Here is a 22,088-nt window from a genome sequence, read left to right as displayed (position 1 = left end):
TTTTCCATTTCTTTGTGTCACTTCAGTTTTTGGAGTATAGGTAACCTCCTTGGTTAATTGTATTTCTAGGTATTTTGTCATTTTGATGTAATCAGATGTTTATGCTGGTTATAAAATTCTGGTTTTTGAAGTGAAAAAAAAGTGGATGAAGGGCCACAAATGGCAGAATATCCTTCTTTCTTATGGGTGAGTTGTATTCCATTACATGTATGTATGCTGCATCTTCATTATCTGTTCAACTATTGATGTGCTCTTAGGATGCTTCCAAGTCTTGGCAATTATGAATAATGTTGCTGTTAATAGCAAGGTGTATGTATCTTTGTGAACTAATTCTTATTTTCTGGTTGGCTCTAATCTTTTGATAACTATGTAAGTTTAAAAAGCTAAAATTTTAAACGTTCTTAGAAATAATGAATAGTATATATATGTAAATTTTAAAAAGTATGTGCAGTGAAAAAAATGAGCTATCAAGCCATGAAAGACATAGAAGAAACTTAAAAGACATATTACTGAGTGAAAGAAGCCAGTCTGAAAAGGCTACAAACTGATTCCAACCAAATGACATTCTGGAAAAGGCACAGCTACCGAAACAATAAAAAGATCATGGTTTCCAGGGGCTTGAGGAGAGGGAGAGAGGGAGGAATAGATGGAGCACAAAGGATCTTTAGGGCAATGAAATTATTCTGTATGATGCTATAGGGGTGGCTACATGTCATTATGCATTTGTCAAAACCCATAGAATGTACAACATCGAGAGTGAACCCTAATGTAAACCATGGAATTTGGTAGATAATAATGTGCCCATGTTGGTTCATCGATTGTACCAAATATGCCACAGTGATGAGGGATGTTGAGGGTAGGGGAGTATGTATGTGTGGGTGGGGAGGGCTATGTGCGAACTCTGTATTTTCTGCTCAATTCTGCTGTGAACCTGAAACTGCTCTAAAAAAATAAGTCTATTAAAAAAATGCTCTCAGCAATGTTTTAAGGGAAAGGGGAGGCAGAGCCTATAAAAAGATATATGGAATACATGATAGTGTTTAAAAAATGTATATTATAGGGGGAGGGTATAGCTTAGTGGTCAAGTGTGTGCTTAGCATGCACGACGCCCTGAGTTCAATCCCCAGTTCCTCCATTAAAATAAATAAATAAATAAACAAATAAATAAATAACCCTAATTACCTCCCCCCCAAAATTTTAAAAATTGTATACTGTAAAACCACCAATCAGAAGAAAGATAGAATAGCTGCATGAATATCAGAAAAAAGTGCACTTCAGAACAAAGACTATTACCCTACAAAAACAGGTGCGTTTCATAATGATAAAGGCAACCTTTCAAAAAGAATAATCCTAAGTGAGCAGACATCTAATATCACTGCCCCAAAACACATGAGCTAAACCCTGAGAGAACGGAAAGGAGAAACAGATCACAGGCAGAGCTCAATACCCTCACTTCCTGAGAGACTCTGAAGGCATAAGAGTCATCAAGGATAAGTTATTTATAGAAGATTTTATCCAACCTCAGAATATACTTTGTTTTCAAGGTCACATGTTAATTAATCAAAGTGAACACGATTCTGAGACATGATGCTAATCTCTGTATATTCAAAAGGACTAAAATAAATTATGTTCTCAGACCAATACACAATGAAACTAGACAATAATAACAAAGATATTTTGAAAACTTTTAAATATTTGGAAATTAAGCAACATACTTCTAAACAATCAATGGGTCAAAAATAAAATAAATAGGAGTATTTTAAGCAATGAAAATTAAAACACATCATATCAAAATGTGTGGGATGCAATTAAAGTAGTGCCTGGTAGGAAATTTATAATATGAAGTGCTCATGTTAGTAAAAAGACAGATCTCAAGTCAATGATCTAAGTTTTCACCTTAAGAAACATGGAACCCAAGAGCAAATGAACTTCAAAGCAAGCAAAGGGAAGGAAAGTTACATGTTTTAAAAACATTCATTCATTCAGTTCATTTAATATCAGTCATCAAGCTTATTAACTTGTTCAGATTATTCCTGTTATTCTTTTAATGTCCATAGGATCTATAGATATGTTCCCTTTATTCATGATTTTATTTGTTTCTTCTCTTTTTTCTTGATTAATTTTCTTAGGTATTATCAACTTTATTAATCATTCTGAAGAACTGGTTTTGGGCTTCACTGACTTTTTTCTAGAGTATTTTTGTTTGCTATTTCATTGATTATGCAAACTCTTTCAGAAATTATGAGGTGGGAATATTTCCCACTTTATTCCATGAGGTTAGCAGTACCCCAAAACCCACACTGGAAAACAATACTACAAAAAAATATAAACCAATATTCCTTACAAACACAGATCCAAAAATCATTAACAAAATCCTAGCAAACAAAATCCAAAGTAACTTTAAAAGAATAATCCCCTGTGATCAACAAGATTTATCTGAGGATTACAAAGTTGGATCAACATTTGAAAATCAACAAATATGACTCACTGTATTAACAGCTTAAAAAGAAAAATCATACGATCATCTCAATAGATGCAGAAAATGCACTTGACAAAACTGAGCACACATTCCTGATAAAAGTTCTCAACAACCTAGGAACATGAGAAACATCCTTAAACTGATAAGAGCAACTATAAATAAAACATAGCTAATACCATTTCAAATTATGTTTTAATTAAGGAAGAACATGCTTTCTACTTAACATAAGGAATGAAGCAGAGATGTTTGCTGGAATCTCTTCTGGTCAACAATTGATTGCAATAGGTCAAGAAAATGAGATAAAAATTATGTGGATTGGAGAGGATGAAGTGAAACTCAATTTACAGATGACACTATGGTCTACATAGACTATCCTAATGAACCTACCAATAAGCAACTCAAACTAATAAGCTCAGCAAGATTGCAGTATGGAAGGTTAATGTGTACAAATAGTTGTGTTTTTTTATTCTAGCAATGAACAGTTGGAAACTGAAATGGAACAAATAACAGCATTTACATCAAAAACAAATACTTAATGATAAATTTAACAATGCACATGGCAAGTCTTGCCTACCAAAAACTATACAACATTGCTGAGAAAAATTATAAAAACCCAACTAAATGGAATGTTACGCCATATTCAAACAGTGGAAGATCTGATGTTCTTAAGATGCCAATTTTTCCCAAGTTGACCTATAGATTTAATGTAATCCCAATCAAATCTTAGCAGTCTTTAAAAAAAAATAGTGGTAATAGTTTCTTTTTTTATTTGAATATACTTTAGGAAACGATATACATAACCGAGCTTTCCCACCATCACCAGGTAACAGCAGGAAGCTCCAGCTACACACATTCAGCGTTTTGTGATGGCTGAGAACAGCAGTCAGCACCAGACGTGAACAGTCAGCTGCGACACAAACATCCTTCCAAATGAAATGTCATCATAGCAAGACAGGTAAACCAGGGTTTAACAAGTGACAGCCATCTGGGACATGACTTCATCATTCTTGTTAAATTTCACATTTCATTCAGTATTCTTACACACAATTCTCTGTTTATAGGTTTTAGACAAAACCTCCCTTAATTATTTCAATTAAGTATAAATGTTCAACAATAGTTGAACATTTCTGATAAACACTAGTTGAATAGTTCTGATAAGGAATCCCCAGGCAGTTCAAATTCTAATATGCATTGACCAAAGGAAAATAAAAATAACAATTTTTGTTTGTTCTAACATGTTAATTACAACAGATACATTTCACATCTGATCAGCTTTTCTCCCCCTTTCCCCTCCCATAACCATGTTTATCAGGCCATTTCCCTATATTTGAGCAAACCATGTACTTTCAGCACACATGCCCAGCAGTGCTTTAAAATCCATTCTTACAAGGTGCAAATGGGTTTCAATAATTTATACACACAAGTGGGTTATGCTCAATCACTGCAATTTTAAGCTACTGTACACAGGAATGGAAAGGTTACAGAAAAGTGCCATAGCCACAGTGCCTGAAGAAAGGAGGGAAAGAGGAGCCTTAAAAAATGGATAAAATCAGATGAAGGATTTCAGAGGGAAATGGAACACATGGGCAATGAAAAACATTCCTCTGCAAAACAAATGGAGAAGCACTGCTCTTGACCATCAGGTGCAAGTGTGGGAACAGGTGTTTGATGACATTGTATCCACTGCCTGTATGGTTCACAGTCATATCTTCAGACACAGATCACCTGATGCTTGCACTGAATTTTTGAAAATACAAGATTTCTAAATGATAAATTAACCCGCTAATTTTGCAGACAGGTTTACACGTAAAAGGCTAAGTATTTAGCCGCCTCAGCATTGATTAGTTTTGGGTGTCTAAGCTCTGTTACACATGACTTCCCATGTGTAACAGATGAAGAATGCATCTACAAGAAACCTACATTTCAAGGGTTTTACAATCAATCTTGTATCTTTCCCCTGAATTGAATCTCACAGACTGCCGTCCCCTTGTCATTTGTTTTGCCCAGCTTAACAGTCTTCCTCTACTTAAATGCAGCTCAAAAATGTTATGATTGGGCAATAGATTTACAGTTCCTGTACTCAACACCATGTGCAATTATGAGCATACTTGGTAATGACTGGCTCATACCTACAGGAAATGGTAATTTAAAATGAGGATCAATGGGCCATGTGATAAAATAAACTCTAGTTTAAGGTCAATATATACTTTATCGACTTTATAATTTGTCTGGATTAACATACCTGGGAAAACAATTTTACATAGGCCCCTGAAAAAGTAAGGAAAAGGCCCCACCAAAGGGTGACTAAAAAACAGCATTCATTTATAGTTAAAAAGGAAAAAGTGCACTAATTTAAAAAACCCATGCTCAAATATCTAATTTACCCAACATGGTGAAAGGCCAATGTATGCCAGATAAGTGATTTTCTCAACAGAAAAAATGTTCAGAGTATCACAACATTTCTAAGACTTAAAGGAATTTTACTCCAGATGTGGTACACATTTGGAAAATGCATGCCTAATTGCTCCTACTTCAGATGACTTCACTTGCTTGGCTTCTGGAGTTTTCCATCCTGCTTTTAGTGGCATTTCTCTCACGGCCATCACTGTCAGGCTACCAGCAACCGATTCGTAGAATGATGGCATATTAGCTTTTAGAAATCGGAAATCTGTACCCCTCTGTCACTTGCTCTGTTTGTCTTTTTTAAAAATAAAGACAACAACCCGGACTTTAAACCATCATACATTCTAGCCTATTTCAACAACATAAACCATCATAACTTTTTTAATTAAAAAAAAAAAAAAAAGAGAGAGAGAGAGAAGTAATACTAAGTGAAAGCAGAGTAAGAGCTGGTAGGCTTTCCTGGGACTCCAGCTCCCTCAGTGAGCAAACTTGTTGGCTATTCTAATATTCTTCCCTGCTTTCTAAGTTTCTGATTATATCCTCCTTGGTTGAAGCCATTTGAAATCCAACCTCTACATTACTGGTATATTACTGCACTTTCAAAGAAAGGGGAGAAATCCCTTTTCTTGACACTGGACCCTGTGGAGACCCTGAAATGAAGCCCACAGGTGGCTTCCCACACAGGCCTGAACATCAATGCAAGTTGTGTTTCTCTTTCTGATTTTTAAAAACAGCTGCTCGGCATCACGGTGGAAGATAAGCCATTTTCTCGTGAATTCCTTGCCCAGATTAAATTATGCTTCATAAAAAGTCCTGTGTTAATAAGCAGAAGTATTCTCCAACGCTGGAATCTTACATGATTTGCAAGTTCATCTACTTCAAAAGAATCCAAATCTAGTCCTGATTTTATAAAAGGCCTTTTGTTATTTTGCTATTTGCTATTCTGTTAATTCATACACTCAATAATTCAGATGTTCCTAAACGGATGCCACAAAAATTTAATTATATGACCACAGAGATCTTTATAATGAACGATCGAGATGTTTTCATCAAGTTGCTGCATGGGATGCTACTATAAGATTGAAAATTAGCACCATGAGGAAAGTTTCATTTTTCAACAGGACTTTTAAAAATATTATAACTAGAAACGGCACCTAGAGATAGAGACAGGAAGTGGGGTCCCTACTCTGGAAGCAGGTTCCATCAGCGGCTCAGGTGGCAGTGGGAGAAGCAGGGATGGGTTTTAAAAATGCCAAATGGACTGCTCTGGCTTTATCCTATTCCCCTCATCCTCCCCCAAATCTCTCAGGAGGGAAAAATGGTCCCCATTCGAGTTACAAAGTCAGAATAGAAGGGAGAGACGCAGGCTCTGGGGGTGGCCCTGTGTGAGGTGGGGGAGGGGCGGGCAGGCAAGCAGCAGTGATCACTTTGGAGATTATGAATGTATCACTGTGGACCGAACAAAATCCAGATAACCAGAGGTCTGTGCCCAGTTCAAGGACAGTAGTGCTCTGCCACTTGAGGGAGATTTAAGATCTAGAAGCACATTGAAAACTGGAGAGAGAGTTAAGAGATGGTGTTCAACTCCCCTGTCTTGCTTCACGTGCACTCGGAGACTCGGGCATGTCACCTGGACTCCTCCTCTAATCTGAAAAAGCAGCCTGAAGTGCAGTCTTTGCAGCTCCCTGAGAGTATGTCACCCAGACTAAGTACTTCTGCATCTATCTCAGAACACAGCGTCTATAATCCTGGAATGAAAACTACGTCCATATGTTCAGACGATACTAGGACTTCTTTTAAATTTCAAATATTCTCTCATTAGCAGGCTATTTTTTATTCCATAGCTGCTTTACTGATTTTCCCCTTATTTCTAGGCACATAATATTCATCCTCAATCGTATCATTATCAACTATTTCATACAACTTTGGGCAACTTAAAGACACATTTTCAACTCCCAGTTAAAATTTCTGATCACTGATTTAAATATATCAAACAGCCATGGTATACTGAAATTGAAAACTTCAATACTGTCAAAACAGCAGTTCCTGCAAAGTGACAACACGGCAATGAAACAGATGTGTGTAAACACCCATGTTGTATGAGCTTGTGATTGACAGATGTAAAGCCAGTCAGATCTACCAAGAACCCCAAGAACGCACAGCCAGAGCTTGTTCATACTGTTCACCTCATGGAAAACTCCGGTTCTTCCGGTAAGTCCAGCAAACCTGTCTTCCTCCCAACCACTACCCACCCTCAGTTTTAACTAGCCCGTCTGGTAACCCCCTAGATCTTGGTCAGAGTCCCCACCGTAACACCAGTCATCATCTGTGGTGGTTGCTTGCACGTTTGTCTCCTCTCCTAGCTCACGAGTGCGCCAAGGGCAGGGTCTGTGATTTGTCTGGCTTTGGGTCTGGCACGCTGGCTGCCAGTAATGGGTGTGAAGTAAAGATCTGCAGGTGACCGAAGACAGGTTAGCTCTCTTGAACAACAATAAATTGTCATATATATATATAATACATAATACATGCATAATATAATACATATGTATTATACATACATATATGTGTCCATATATATGTATATATAAAAACAAATGTCAGAAAAGTACTTGTGAAAACTCTGGATTAGTAATAAATGAAAAAATAGGATTACTAATCACTGCCCCTTCCCTCAAAAGGCAAGGCAATCTGATACAGGAAACAAATATTGAATACCCATTTTTCTTAAAATATTCTATGAAAATTCCACCCTTCAACTATATCTTTGAGACAACAAATTGTCCATCAAATCATAAACCAGAAATTAAGCATTATACATGCTAACCACATAAATATAAAGGAGAGCTCTAAGCAGATAAATAAGCATGCTATTTGTAAAATGTTTGAAGAGATTTGTAACTTTCCACTTTTAAACTCTAATGCTATGCATTATTTTCTCAAAGTATAGATCCAGTAACACACTTCAATATTACTGACAAGTATTTAATTAAATCTACTTCACCGCCATCCCTACGAAGTGCCGCCTGCTGACACACGTCACACAAAGTGACAGAGGGGCTGCCGGGGCTTGTCCACCAGGAGCACCAGAGCAGACAGACGTGCTTCCAGGCGAAGGGTCTCTCCTGCCGACTGACTCACGCAGATTTATCCTCACACTTCAAACGTACGCCTGTCTTTTCAAAGATAAACATTTACACAGCCTTGGTTGACTGATTCTTGCAGCTGACTTTGTAAATAAATGAACAGGAAAAAATTTCCCCCAAAGCCTGGCTACAGATAATAAAAAGGGCTTGAGGGGGCTTGTGAAGGAAAAGAACTCACTCTGTAACGTGTGCGCTCCGGTCAGTTTGGGTTATGTTAATTTATGGATGTAAATGCAAGCAAACCTGTTAATTATTTAAACAAAAGGTTGTGCGTTTTCAGAGCCTGAAGTGATTAATAATTAGTTCAGACAGGTTACATATTACAGAGGAACATAGCCACTGACCAGTTCCAGGACCATAAAAATAATAAAGCTACTTCAGGAAGATAGATGTATCATTCAAATGTGATTTTTCTTTTCTTCTTTCAAATGTGGCTCCATTATGGAGGTAAGAATAAAAAGTAGTATTTTGGTTTCCAGAAAATACAAAAGTTACACATTTTGTGCTCTCTGAAATTATCATTTCACTATGAAAGTTGTGGTGCTTGGGCAACAAATATGGAAAGAAGAACTAAGAAAATCTGATCAAAGTTGGTGAGGCTGAATAGAAGTCTATAACCTACAGACAACCATAGGGACCTGGAGAGATGAACTTTAATAGGTAACTGTACATCTGACCCCTACATACTCATTTATCACCACTTTGGAATTGTATATAATTTTAAAAAATACTTTTCTGAGACAAAGGACAACTTTGTTAGGTGAAAAAATTGTTAAAAACTCAAAGGAAATCTTAGAAAAGAGAGAGAGAAAAGAAACTAGGATTTGTTTCCTCCTACATGTTAGGTGACTGGGCCGGGGGTGCTACACATTTGTAGGTCCATGCCCTGCAAGTCTGTGACACAGGAGCTGTTAAAACTCCAGTTTTACAAATGAAATAACCATGACTCAGGGAGGTTGGTTACTTTACCTAAGGTCACACAGTCAGTAAGTGGTGGAGCTAACATGTAAACTTTAGTCTGTCTTATGCTTCCCCAAACTGTTTACCTAAATCATGTATTTATTGTCAAGAACTTAAAGAGTTGGTTTCCTAAAACTACATAGGTTCGCAACAAAATAAAGGCAACACATCTAATTGAGGAAAGCATTATTCTAAGAATCAGGAAAGAAACCCTAATTCTAGGTCCTCCTTTTTTATCTATTTACTAAGCTATGTCCCGGAAAAATTAAAACAACCAGGCCGTAGGAACCTAAGATGAGTGGGTGGAGAAGGAGCAGGACATGGAACTCAGGTTGGTCTCTCTTACCTGTAAGTAAATGCTATGGACTGAATGTGGCCCCCAAATTCATATTCTGAATCCTGACATCCAGTGTGATAGGGATTGGGGGTGTAGCCTTTGGGAGGTGATCAGGTCACCAGCGCCAAGCCCTAATGAATGGGATCGATACTCTTATGGAAGAGGACCCCAGAGAGCTTGCGTGCCCCTCAGCCACAGGAGACCATGGTTAAAAGACCCATCTATGAACCAGGAAGTGGGCTCCATCTATGAACCAGGAAGTGGGCTCCATCATATACCAAACCTGCCAGCATCTTCACCTGGAACCTCCCAGCCTCTAGAACTGTAAGAAGTAAATTTCTGTCATTTATGAGCTCCCCAGTCTCTGGTATTTTGTTATAGCAGCTGGAACAAATTAACACAGTATAACTTCCAGCAATTGAATTGATTCTGATTCCATAGTCTTAAAAATAACAGAGTAACAAACTTGTATCATTCTAAAAGTATAACCAGAACCCAGATTTCTAAATTTTAAATCCAAAATATGCTTTGCCCTATTGTCTCTAATATTCTGAGCCACTGCTTCATTGTTATTTCAAGAGACATAGGACCCTCTTACATGCAAATGGGGGGAAAAGGTATTATACCAAAAATAAATGTAAATGATGTAAAGTTATTTCCCACATTCTCCCAAATTATTCATTACATGTAAATAGGATATATAACAACTTTGTGATAAAACCTGAAGCCTAATTTTTAAAATTTCCTCAATGACTAAAGTTCAAATTAATGTATTTTTTCTTATTCAGGGAATGACAGCTTTTAAATTCAAAAAGCTAAACCAACAACACTGATTGATTGATTGCAGGGGGAGGTAATTAGGTTTATTTATTAATATTATTATTTCTTCTTTAATGGAGGTACTGGGGATTGAACCCAGGACCTCATGCATGCTAAGTCTGCATTCTACCACTTGAGCTATACCTTCGCTCCTAAGACTTCCTAAAAACTTTAATAACTTCAACATCCTTTGACCCTGTGGGCTATAGAACATACCATATTGAAAAAGGGAGGCAACTTTGGGAGCTCTGATCAACATCAAGAAACTTTATCACCAGTACTTTGGAGCCAAGTGGCTTTTTATTTTCTTTCCTTAAAGAGAAAATAAAATACATATACTTCAACAAAAGTTCTTTTGAATTATGCAATTTGGTCTTTAGAGGAAAAAACCTAAGAAGCCAAAAAGTATGACCATAACCTAATTAAAAAAAAATGTATAGTTTATAAGCATTTAGGAGTATACCATTTTCAAGGCTCAAAACCCCACTATGCCACTTATAGGACTTCCTAAATCAAACGACACACGTAAGTATTTTACAATCCTTTTTTGCATCCAACTACCTATGTTTTTAAATTCGACATCAGGGTTTCTGACTAAATCATCACAATTTTGGTTTAAGGGTTAAGACTTTCAACAACCACTGATCATTATTATTTTGAACTGTCTCTTGAAGTCAACGTTTAATTTCAAGTACTACTTGAAAATTATGCAGTTGTCAAAAATCCAGAAGACAGTACACTTTTCCTAATGGCATAGCTTGAGAAAATACACTCAGAAATGGTACTGTGTGAAATTAAATTGTAAAAATAATTAGGGTCAGCTAGGTGACCTACCACTGTATGGAAAGAATCTAGAAAATTGGAGTTAAATATACAAATTTATTTAAAAATAATCTACAATGATTTATATTCTATCCTATGCCATTTATACAGTGCTAAGATGTCTGAAATTTAAGCACTATTGTGAGCTTCCCAGTGAATGCCAATAACTGGTCAGAGTTTTCTCTAACTAAACTATTAAACCAACAGATTTTAACATGAATTTGTGGCTACATAAACACAACCTACATCTTATCAAAAATGAAGTTATTTTCTATACTGGTAATTATAACATTTTACTTTAAAAAGAAGTACATTGACTCAAAAACCATATAGACTTCCAGTGAACTTTTGCAGAATATCATAGTTAGATCAATAAAGATATTTGGAAACAGAGGGTAAAAAAGGGAAACGGAAAGTTTAAAAATGTTCATCTTCAATTTATTTCATACGTCACTGTTATCCCAGCTAATAAAATAATTAAAAACATGCAAGCAGCTGGTACTACAGCTAAACAGATGAACGTAATAGTCTGTGGTCATATGTGCTGGCAAGGGGCTTGCCTCTTTGGAGAGGAGGAGGTCAGCTACCCTTGGGGAGGGGAGTCGGGGAGAGGGAGCAGTCCCTCCACCAAAGGGCCAGGAGCTGCAGTCCCTAAGTTAAATGTCCACTGCCAGCTGTGCATCGGCAAACTCCTTTCACACCCAGCAATGGTCTTTAAGTTTTCATGGTTAAATAAGACCCGGAGAAAGCTCATTTCATCTAACAGAAAACATTAAATGGGTCTTTAAAAAGCACAAGACAGGTTGCATAAACCAAGTTTTCTCAGTTTTTATGATCTTTCCACTTTAATGCAACATCTGCAAATGAGCTGGGTGATAAATAATCAAATTTTAACAAAAACTTCCACGACAAAATCTAGGCTATTATTACCCGGGCATCACGGAATGACCACACTGGTGCCTTAGGAGTTAAATGCAGCTGGGCTCTATCTGAATCAATGAAGCAAAACCACAAACCCGAAGTAAAACCTCCTAGCCTATGAACAACACGTCTGTGAGCGTGAGGCACATAAAGCTATGGTTAGGGTCCATCGATTGTAGATTTCAAAATTTGCCAAAATTCCAAAAACCCTCCTCTGAACTTACACCGGTCCTAACACAACTGCCCTCTCTCCCTGCTGCGCGTGTGCGTCTGTCACACGGGGAGCCTGGAACACAGGGCAGAGGCTGAGAGCGCCAAGCCTCACGTGGCACTCGTCTCAGCCCCCTCTCTGCTAACAGACAGCTGTTATTTTCCTGTAAGACGTTCTGGGCTTCAATCTTCCTTTTGGTGTCTAATTCTACAGTGCCTGAAGACAAGCGGTGGTGACGGTGATGATGGCATCGACTGGGAGACAAAACCAGCTCATACTCACTCGGCATTTGCCACACAGCATTATCCAGCATTAACTCCTTGAAGCAAGTGTGATTTCTCACCCTCACGCCCGAAGTGAGGAAACTAAGACTTGTCCAAAGTCTCTGGGGTCAGACATGCACCAACTCACTATGTCTACATATTATTACCAAACGAAAACTGAAACAACAAAAAGCAGACTGTGCCGTTTTAAAACTGACCATGTGAGACCACAATAATGTAAGCAAATAATGGAAAGAACACAGATTTAGGGGACGAATTCAAGACTGGATTCAAAAGCTAATAAAGCCTCAGCCTATACCAGGGTGCACACAGAGATGACGGCAAAAAGTTGCCACTTTCCATGAGGGGAACACAAAGAACTACAAATAGTAACGCATGGTTTTGCATTCAGATTTTCAAAAGGCTTCATCTTACACAATTCTACCGCAGTCTTTAAAACAGCTGTGACAAGGAAGCAGGCTGGACACTATGATGTCCACTTTACAGATGACAGAGCAAAGCCAGTCACTAGCGCAGACACAAGCAGAGGCAGCTCGAGGGTGTCGGGGCCCAGCCCACAGCCAGAGCTGTCTGTGAAGGAAGGTCCGGATTTCTGAGGCGGTTTGAATAGTACAAACGTAGATCTGTCAGGCTGAAGGACGTTGGGGGCTGGAACATTCGTATTTTTCTAATAACCTATTTCTGGTTGATTTAAACGAGCTATGATAGTAACAAAAAATTTTCATTTTCAAAACTGAATTTCACTGACACTTCTTATGGCCATGTTAGTGTGATTCTGCAACAGTTCCTGGCTTTCACTGGTTGACCTTATATGAAAATATGCCCCAGAGCTGTGCTGCCATGAATTCTGCATTTAAGCCAAGTGTCAGAGTCACAAGTAAGCTCAGTATGTTGTAAGAGCTTTTGCCCACTGAGTAGAAAAATATTCATTTCACACCTTAAATGCTGTACTACTACTTAATAACAGCACTGGCCTGCCAACGATTAAAAGCTCATTTTTATATACTGTACGACTTGAGCTTTTTATCTTGCCATTTTAATTACCACAATAAATTAGTATCTTAACATTACAACACTGAGAGGCATTGATTAAAACTATTAGTTAACAACATTAGTATTCATTGTGCAAAGTTGTATTAGGAGTTTGTTTCAAAGTACAATTATCATTCAGTAATACTACGCTACTATAATCTTCAAACTACTCAAGAAAACGAACTACAAGACAATACTGTGCCTTCACATTGACATATTTCTCTTCACTTTATATTATGTCCATTATTTATTATAATTAGCTAAACTACAAATGTATTTGTGAAATATAATTTACCAACAAAATTTATATATACATGAGGATTTTCCTTCCTTTGCAATAACATCTTTATTTTCCTTTTGTCTTGGGCTTTTTTAAATTGTATTTATATCTAATGCTATTTCCACCATGTATTTCACATATTATCACATTCGCATTCCTCAGTTACATACCAAACATGAGTATTTATTTAAATACCTCTTAAATTCACATTTTGTTGCTGTTGGGATCAACATGCTGAGATAGAGGATTCCACCTATTATTTAATATGTCAAATTCCAAGCTTTCTACTGCACTTCAGTACTAAGAGAGGGATCTGGAGCACTCTAACCCTTACCAGGTGGGACGGGTGCAGAAAACGTAATGACAACATACGAGCTTTACTGCCACAATACCCTTCTACAATACCACGGGAACATAGGCTTTTTGTAACTCCCGTGACACTTGAATCACTGATTATTTCGAAAGACCCCAACTGGCATAAAATAAAGATGTCAAGCATCTCAATTACCATCTCATTTCTGGAATTCATAAACAAATTGTAAAAACCTTCACAATCACTGCATTCTTGTTAGGTGCTTCCTGTGTATAAGGCCCTACTGTGGATGTTAAAAGCTTGCCTGGGAGCTGAAGAAACAAATGATACACTTCCAATCAGGGATACAGAATATGTAGTCAAGAATATAAAGAACCTAACCACAAATTCCATCTTTATGATACAAAAGAAGGGATTACAGCTTAGTATTTGAATGTTTCCAAGTGAAGAGTGGTTCCTGCATAGATTTTAGAGCGTCAGTGCACAAGAATCAGAACTTATTAACCCTAAGGACAACGCACTCCAATCAAAGGATTTCTTCAAGAATCTGCACTGCTACCTACAATGCCAAAAGGTATTATTATTTGATCTGTACTTTATTCTCCCTAAAAAAACACTGCCCAGTTCTTATATCACTCTGGTTCAGTAGATGGATTTCTAATACTACTGGAAATACTTTAATCTTTCCACTTCCTAGGTTTCCCTATTAAGAAGATACAAAATCCAAAAACATTTACTCAAGCAAATTCAAGTTACATAGAGAATATTAACAAATGACTAGATAAGATGCATGTTTTCTTAATTAGTGTATCCTTTTTAAAAATTGCTAATTGAGATATAACTGCCCTGTTTGTTGAGTGAAACGGGGTATTAACAAACAGCCCTTAACATAAGCATGGATTACATTTCAGACTCTCTCAGATGCTCATAAGCAGGTACTCTGAATTACTGGGAAACGTAGGCAATCAAAGGAAGCCTTTAGTATCATAAGAGATATACTGGAAAAGCAAAAATAAAAATGAATTATGATGAAGCTTAATACTACACGTGCATTCATTCCAATTATCTTGCTATAGGATAACAAGATATTTACAGTGAGTCCATTTACTCAAGAACTAAGAATGGTTATATTTTCCTCTACTCAATCAGCTTGCAGAACAACTGTGTATCACAATATTGTTTGCATTTGTCATATTAAAAGCACAGATTACAGGTCCTCACAACTCTGAGATTAGAATCCTGTAAGATTAGGCATCTTGTACATTATCTTATAATATTATGTATCTGTGTATTCATTACCTACCTGTAGGAATTAGAAGTCCCATCAGAATCTAACGTAGAACTTGCTCTTCTTCCATTTTTGTTTGAAATCTCCTGGGAAAAAAATTCTGAAACACTGAAATAATGGAGATTATGAAACTGCGTATTTCAGCTGAAAAGTTACTATGATAGGTCTACGCAGTACGCCGAGTCCAGAAACATATACCCTTTACCCTCCCCCAAATATCTTTTGTAATCAGAAAGCTTTAAGGAAAAAATTCATTTTGATGCTAAAATATAGGCTATCACCACAAGTCCAACTTGGACAGGAGCACTACACCACGGTCACTGCTAACAGGAACGAATGAAGTATACAGTATAGCCATTTTCTTCTGAATAGCAGACAAAACCAGAATTTATAAACCATTTAATCACACACTAATGTTTACAAACAAAGCACAGCTTTTTTAAAAGACATTTTTATTGATGTATAATCATTTTACAATGTTGTGTCAAATTCCAGTGTAGAGTACAATTTTTCAGTTACACATAAACATATATATAGTCACTGCCACATTTTTTTCTCTGTGAGCTACCATAAGATCTTGTATATATTTCCCTGTGCTATACAGTATAATCTTGTTTATCTATTCCACAGTTTTGAAATCCCAGTGTATCCCTTCCCACCCCCCCACCCCCTTGGGAACCACAAATTTGTATTCTATGTCTATGAATCTGTTTCTGTTTTGTATTTATGCTTTGTTTTTTTTAGATTCCACATATGAGTGATCTCATATGATATTTTTCTTTCTCTTTCTGGCTTACTTCACTTAGAATGACATTCTCCAGGAGCATCCATGTTGCTGCAAATGGTGGTATGTTGTCAGTTTTTATGGCTGAGTAGTATTCCATTGTATAAATATACCACATCTTCTTTATCCAGTCACCTGTTGATGGACATATAGGCTGTTTCCATGTCTTGGCTATTGTAAATAGTGCTGCTATGAACATTGGGGTGCAGGTGTCATCCTGAAGTGGGGTTCCTTCTGGATATAAGCCCAGGAGCAGGATTCCTGAGTCATACGGTAAGTCTATTCCTAGTCTTTTGAGGAATCTCCATACTGTTTTCCACAGTGGCTGCACCAAACTGCATTCCCACCAGCAGTGTAGGAGGGTTCCCTTTTCTCCACAGCCTCTCTAGCATTTGTCATTTGCAGATTTTTGAATGATGGACATTCTGACTGATGTGAGGTGATACCTCATCGTAGTTTTGATTTGCATTTCTCTGATAATTAGTGATATTGAGCATTTTTTCATGTGCCTATTGATCATTTGTATGTCTTCCTTGGAGAATTGCTTGTTTAGGTCTTCTGCCCAGTTTTGGATTGGGTCACAGAGCACAACTTTTATCAGTGACCAAGTCACCCATCCTGTCCACTGCTGGGGTCGAAAGTGAGCAGGCAAAGAGCAGACCTGGAATGTTTCCCTGGCCCGGCCCTCCACGCTCTAGGAACGTGGCCAGCAGACAGGGAGAACAAAGAGCTGCCTGGAGAGATGGTGATCAACAGTGCCTTCCAGTGAGTTTTTAATACACCTTCATAATCTTCCCCAAACTTTTATGTCTTAACTGTGGGCAAAAGTTCAGCAGTTTAAAAAAATGAAAAAAAAAAAAAAAACCCCAGAAATCAAACAGCAACTCAGCATCAAAAGGTTATTTCTGCCTCATGCAGTAGTATCAAACTTCTGGGAAAAAACATTTGCACTCGAGCTTATTCAAAAAATTAGACTGAGAACAAATTCTACCTATCAGTTCAAAGATCACAGAGTAAAAATACATTTTCTAAAGAAGTTAAAAACATGCTTACCAATGACATAAAATATTCTTATTGAAAGAAATATAACTTTAGCTTAAATTTTAAAATATGTACTTCAAAGTGTACTTTTTATGAAACCATAGTGTGCTACTACTAAACATACCATTTATTCTTAGAAACAGATTAAAAAGACCAGATTCTGATTACATTTTATACTAATTCCTGTTATGTAACTTTCAAACATCAGGTTATATTCACTTTTATGATATTTAAAGCCTAATAACTTAATGATTTCTTTAATTTTAACTTATACTTTTAATCCATTCTGAACATTCTAAGATACCACTGGAGGTCATCACAGTGGTCTTGTTAAGTCAAACAGCAATTACACAGTTTTCAGTTTAGAGATGAGATTATTTTTAATTACTGAATACAGCACTTAAGGTACCATACTTATATGATTATGCTGCTCATTAAATGGTTATTGAAAGCTAAAATGTAATTTTAATGACAGTTGCCTATTTTTCTTTGCACATTTTATAGTCGACAGATTAATCAAGAATGTTGGTTCTCTTCAAAATCTTTGCAGCTGCACCCAAAGTGTTTAGAAGAAAGAGAACTGGTCTGAACCCATTTGATTAACTTTTAAGTCTACTCTTTCTTCAAAATGTACTTTGAGGTTTTTTTTTTTATTAAACAAAAATCCTGAAATTGATTACAGTATTGGAAAATGTTGCCAAATTCTATAGAAGAAAAGAATCCAAAACACTTAAATGTTTAAGAACAACCTCACTGAATGTATTTTCTTAATTCTTGGAAAATATGGGTACCATAAGATAACTCAAACAACATATTTCATTTTCCTTTTTAAAAAATTAATGGTGTTATCATAAAGAAATGAAACAGATTTAAGGAAAAATAGTCTCTGTCTTGCTAAGTGAAAATTTCCTACAACACATGTTACTTAACAGCTTGCAGACATTTCCTGTGAAACTTTCCATAATCAGCACAGAGTAAGTACTATATCATACGTTTAAAATATGAGCTTTCATTCTCCTTAAAACTAAAGAGTATGATTACTTAAATATACAAAAATCTCACCAACACAGTATCTCTTGCCCTCTGCTGATATTTATCATATCAACTATAAAATATTTCAAAATTAGGAGACTTCCAGTTTTTAAACAACTAGGTTTTGCCATCAAAATATATTACAAAGGTTTTCTTCATTTTATACCTGTTTGGAAATGAATATATCACATTGAATGTAAACTTCAAAGATGATAATAAGGGAAAAAAGCAGTTTTACTTTCTCAAAAACATATTGAATAAGGAATGCAATTGTTACTCTGAACAATATTACAAGATTTCAGAGTTTGCTATACGGGGAAAAGGTAATAAAGTTTAAGTGGGAAAAACTGCTTTGTTCCTTCAATCCTCTAGTTGAAATTAATTATAGCAAATGTTTATGAAAACATCTGTTATAAATTCTTATAAATTCTTAATTTTAATATGGATGATTACAGACTCTTATTTTGGACGGAAACTATCTGACAATTGAAAGGTTTACAAAAGAACAGTCAGAATTTGTAATCCTGGAAAACTGTATACACAGGGTGCTATGTCCTGTACAGATTTTCATTTTTGTGTGTGAAATACTCAGAGGGGCTTAAAATTGATATCTAGGAAAAATCAAAGACAAACACAAGGTCTCATTTTTCATTTAAGCTGTTATGCAATAAAAAGATATCTGTATCATGAGAAAAAATAACTAAGAATTAAAAACAAATGCTCCTTTACTATCTGGAGGTAAGTATAATACACCAAGTATTAATTTTATCAGAGATTTTAGTTAGTCTAATGCCAATATAGTCATAGAAAGGAGTGTGTGGTAATCCCCCAAAATAACAACAGAGGGTGCAAGAGAGTTTAATATGATGTGTTTAGTTGCTGTTTCGATTACTGAACCAAGTTGTCAACTGTAACTGTAACAAGGATGCATAGGTTGTTTTCAAATCTCTCTCTTGCTCACAACCCCCCCCCACACACACATTAGTAATCTCGCACAAAGACCTTTAAATGATCAAACAGCACAAATACTTAAAAATGTTTTAAGACAACAGTCTTTCACTTGCTTGAAAAATAATTTAACCATAGACTAAACTTTAAAAAGACAATTGTGATTTTAAAGGTAGTTGATATTTAACTTAAACTAACCAATAAAATAAACTGGATATATTTATTGAGTAATTTAAAATAAATAAACAAATTATATACAATATATAATACAAGTTTTATATGTCACTATGTATATGCATAACATTGTACAACATATACATTTATAGGAACAGTTCATCAATTACTTGTGACAACTACAGTTAGAATTTTACATAACACATTCATTTCTCATTAGTTCGTAACTTTGTAAAATGAGTTCATAACATTCACAATGAAAGTAAGCTGGCTGATTTGAAAAAAAAAATGCTTGTAGTTATATTATTTTTAATGAAGCCACAAAGAGCATAGTATTTTCCATTAGTAATTCCCAAAATACATGTATCTAACTTGCTAAGCCTCTAATATGTATAATGGTGACTTAAACTTCAAAAATAGGATAAATTAAATTTGGACTCCTTTGCAGTGTTTACTGCAGTCATGTCTAGCTAAGGGCATTTACAGTATCTATCTGTGCATGTTGAAATCACGTTAAATGAAGGTTTACAATAGATTTCTATAGTGCTTTTCATACACAAACATCTGCTTCCTGAAGGGAGAACAAGATTTTAGACTAGGTGAGGTTAAAAACAGCTAGAATAATGCTATAATTATATATATAACATATATATATATAATTAAACACATCTACTTAACTGTACCTTCACTTTACACATAAAAAAAATCAAGTTTAAAAGTATGTCACACTAGATATGAGTTCTGAGAAGTACTACATAATAAAAAAAGGTTGATCTCTGAATTTAGAGAAATGTCATCAAGTGTGTGTGATAAATATTTAATAGTAAGAGGAAGAAATATTTTATTCAAACTAAGTTGAAAACAAAGCTATAGGTAGCCATATTTTAGCTGTGACAGGGTAATAAGGCATAAATGAATAGTGTGAACACCTAAAACCTTTTGTCTTTGAATGAGGATTACTACTGAAATGTTTTAGATAAATTTAAAATCCCATTCAAAGTGAATGATGCAAAAAAATCTATCAATTAAGTATATTCATGTGTTGATACAGTTAAAGCAAAGCATAGTAAGTAACTCAGCATTGTCTATGAAGACAGTAGCCACAAAGGATACTTATTACCTTATTTTAGAAATCAGGTAAACAGCAGTCTCTCTGGGCTAATTATTTATGCTAAAAATCTAGGACCACCTATTAGGTGTAAGAGCCAGGGCTCAAGTACACACAAGAGATTTGTTTACTTAATAAGTCTTCCTGTCCTCTTAATTATTGTTAATATGTCTACATTCTAATTATGTAAAGGCCATATTTAGTTCTCTAATATTTTCAAGTTATTAACTAAGATAATGAAACTCAGATGTAAAACAAATACGTAAGATCAATTTTAAATAAGTAAAATTTCAAGTGGACAATTTTAATTTAGGAAGATAATACTGGTTACTTCTGTTCAATTATCAACAGAATTCTTCTTAAAAAGAAAGCAGAGTGACATCAGCCGAGTGGAAGAAAATACAGCTCCAAGTTCTCATCCTCCCGCAGAAACACTGAAAAACAGGAAGTCACTATCAGGACCATCTATCTAATAGCTCTGGAAAACAAATGAACAATGCGCCAAGAAAAAGGCAACCTGAAAGCTCTGTGGGGCTTTGACTTGCTTGCTCTGCCCTCTCCCTAGCCAGAGTGTCAGCCGTCCTGAAGAAGGAAGCTAGTTCCCAGAGTGGGAGAACAGTACCTGGTTCCGGAGGGGGCAGAGCAGACTATATGTGCACAGTACTGTGTAAATCAATTCTCACTTGTTAGGAGCTACCTGAAGAACTCATACAAGACAAATGTTTCTTTTTCATCTAACTGAAAAAAAAAAAGAAGAAGAAGAAAAATAAGTAGATGGACATTGCTCTTGAAAACGCTGCAAGTCAAATTGAGAGCCAGCAGATGCCTGTGGCAAAAGGTTACAAATGAACATAAAACAGACCACCTAAGGCCTGGGAAAAAAAGCTAGTGAGAGTTTCTCTGAGAAACCAGCACATTCAAAAGCACCCACATATACACGGGAACGTAAAAGGCCTTGCACATGCCAGGAGAAGATGCACGGTGATACAGAAATGGAGAAGACCAAAAGTTTCCACCTGAAGCTGACCACTAGGGTGAGTGCAAGCCTGGCGACATGATGAAGGCTGCTGCAGCACAGAGCCGATCTGCAAAGGCAAGGAGAGGTTCTGGGTTTTGTTGGTCTTTTAGCAACTGGCATTCAAAAATCTGTCAAAATTCTAGCTGAATACAACTTTAGAAATAAAGACTTCAGTGACTACGTATGTCAAAGAGTAAGTATTTGCAAAAAAAAAAAAAAAAACCTCAGGAAAATAACTAAACAAATTGACTGAAACAATCTTCAAGAATATAAAAAAGCCAGCAAACCCTGGAGAAGGGGATAATCTGATTTCCAATATCAAGTCGTCAAGAAAAACAGTATCACGAAGCATACAGAGAAACAGGAAGCATGGCTTAGCAGCTCATCAAAGGAACAAAAGTAAATTGACAAACTATCCTTGAGAAATCTAAAAACTTGATTTACTGGACAAAGATGTTTAAACAGTTGTCTTAAGGATGTTCAAAGAGCAAAACAAAAACATGGACCAAAAAAGGAAACATGATGCAGAGAATAAATTAACAAAATGAGACAATCAATAAAGAGGTAGAAATTAAAGAGGAAATAGAATTTCTGGAGCTGAAAAATTCAATCACTGAATTGAAAAATTCACTAGAGGGTTCAACAATAGGTGGGAGAAGGCAGAAGACAAATAACAAACTTGAACATAGGA

General features: G+C 36.1%; 1 protein-coding gene across 18 annotated transcripts in view; it reads right to left on the bottom strand.

Moving 5' to 3' along the window:
• The window catches only part of LOC141575745 (ankyrin repeat domain-containing protein 26-like), a 166,353-nt gene that overhangs the window by 65,658 nt on the left and 78,607 nt on the right, over positions 1–22,088 (bottom strand). The window contains exon 1 of one of the 18 annotated variants that reach the window (XM_074355891.1): positions 7,884–8,025. The exons of the other annotated variants lie outside the window; for them this stretch is intronic. The gene's annotated coding sequence lies outside the window, so the exon portion shown is untranslated. Of the gene's footprint in view, positions 1–7,883; positions 8,026–22,088 lie in introns of those variants that run through there. 18 annotated transcript variants of the gene reach the window in all.

The sequence above is a fragment of the Camelus bactrianus genome, chromosome 32, assembly GCF_048773025.1.
Source record: "Camelus bactrianus isolate YW-2024 breed Bactrian camel chromosome 32, ASM4877302v1, whole genome shotgun sequence".
Lineage (NCBI taxonomy): Eukaryota > Metazoa > Chordata > Mammalia > Artiodactyla > Camelidae > Camelus > Camelus bactrianus.
This window is presented reverse-complemented; position numbering and strand designations above follow the sequence as displayed.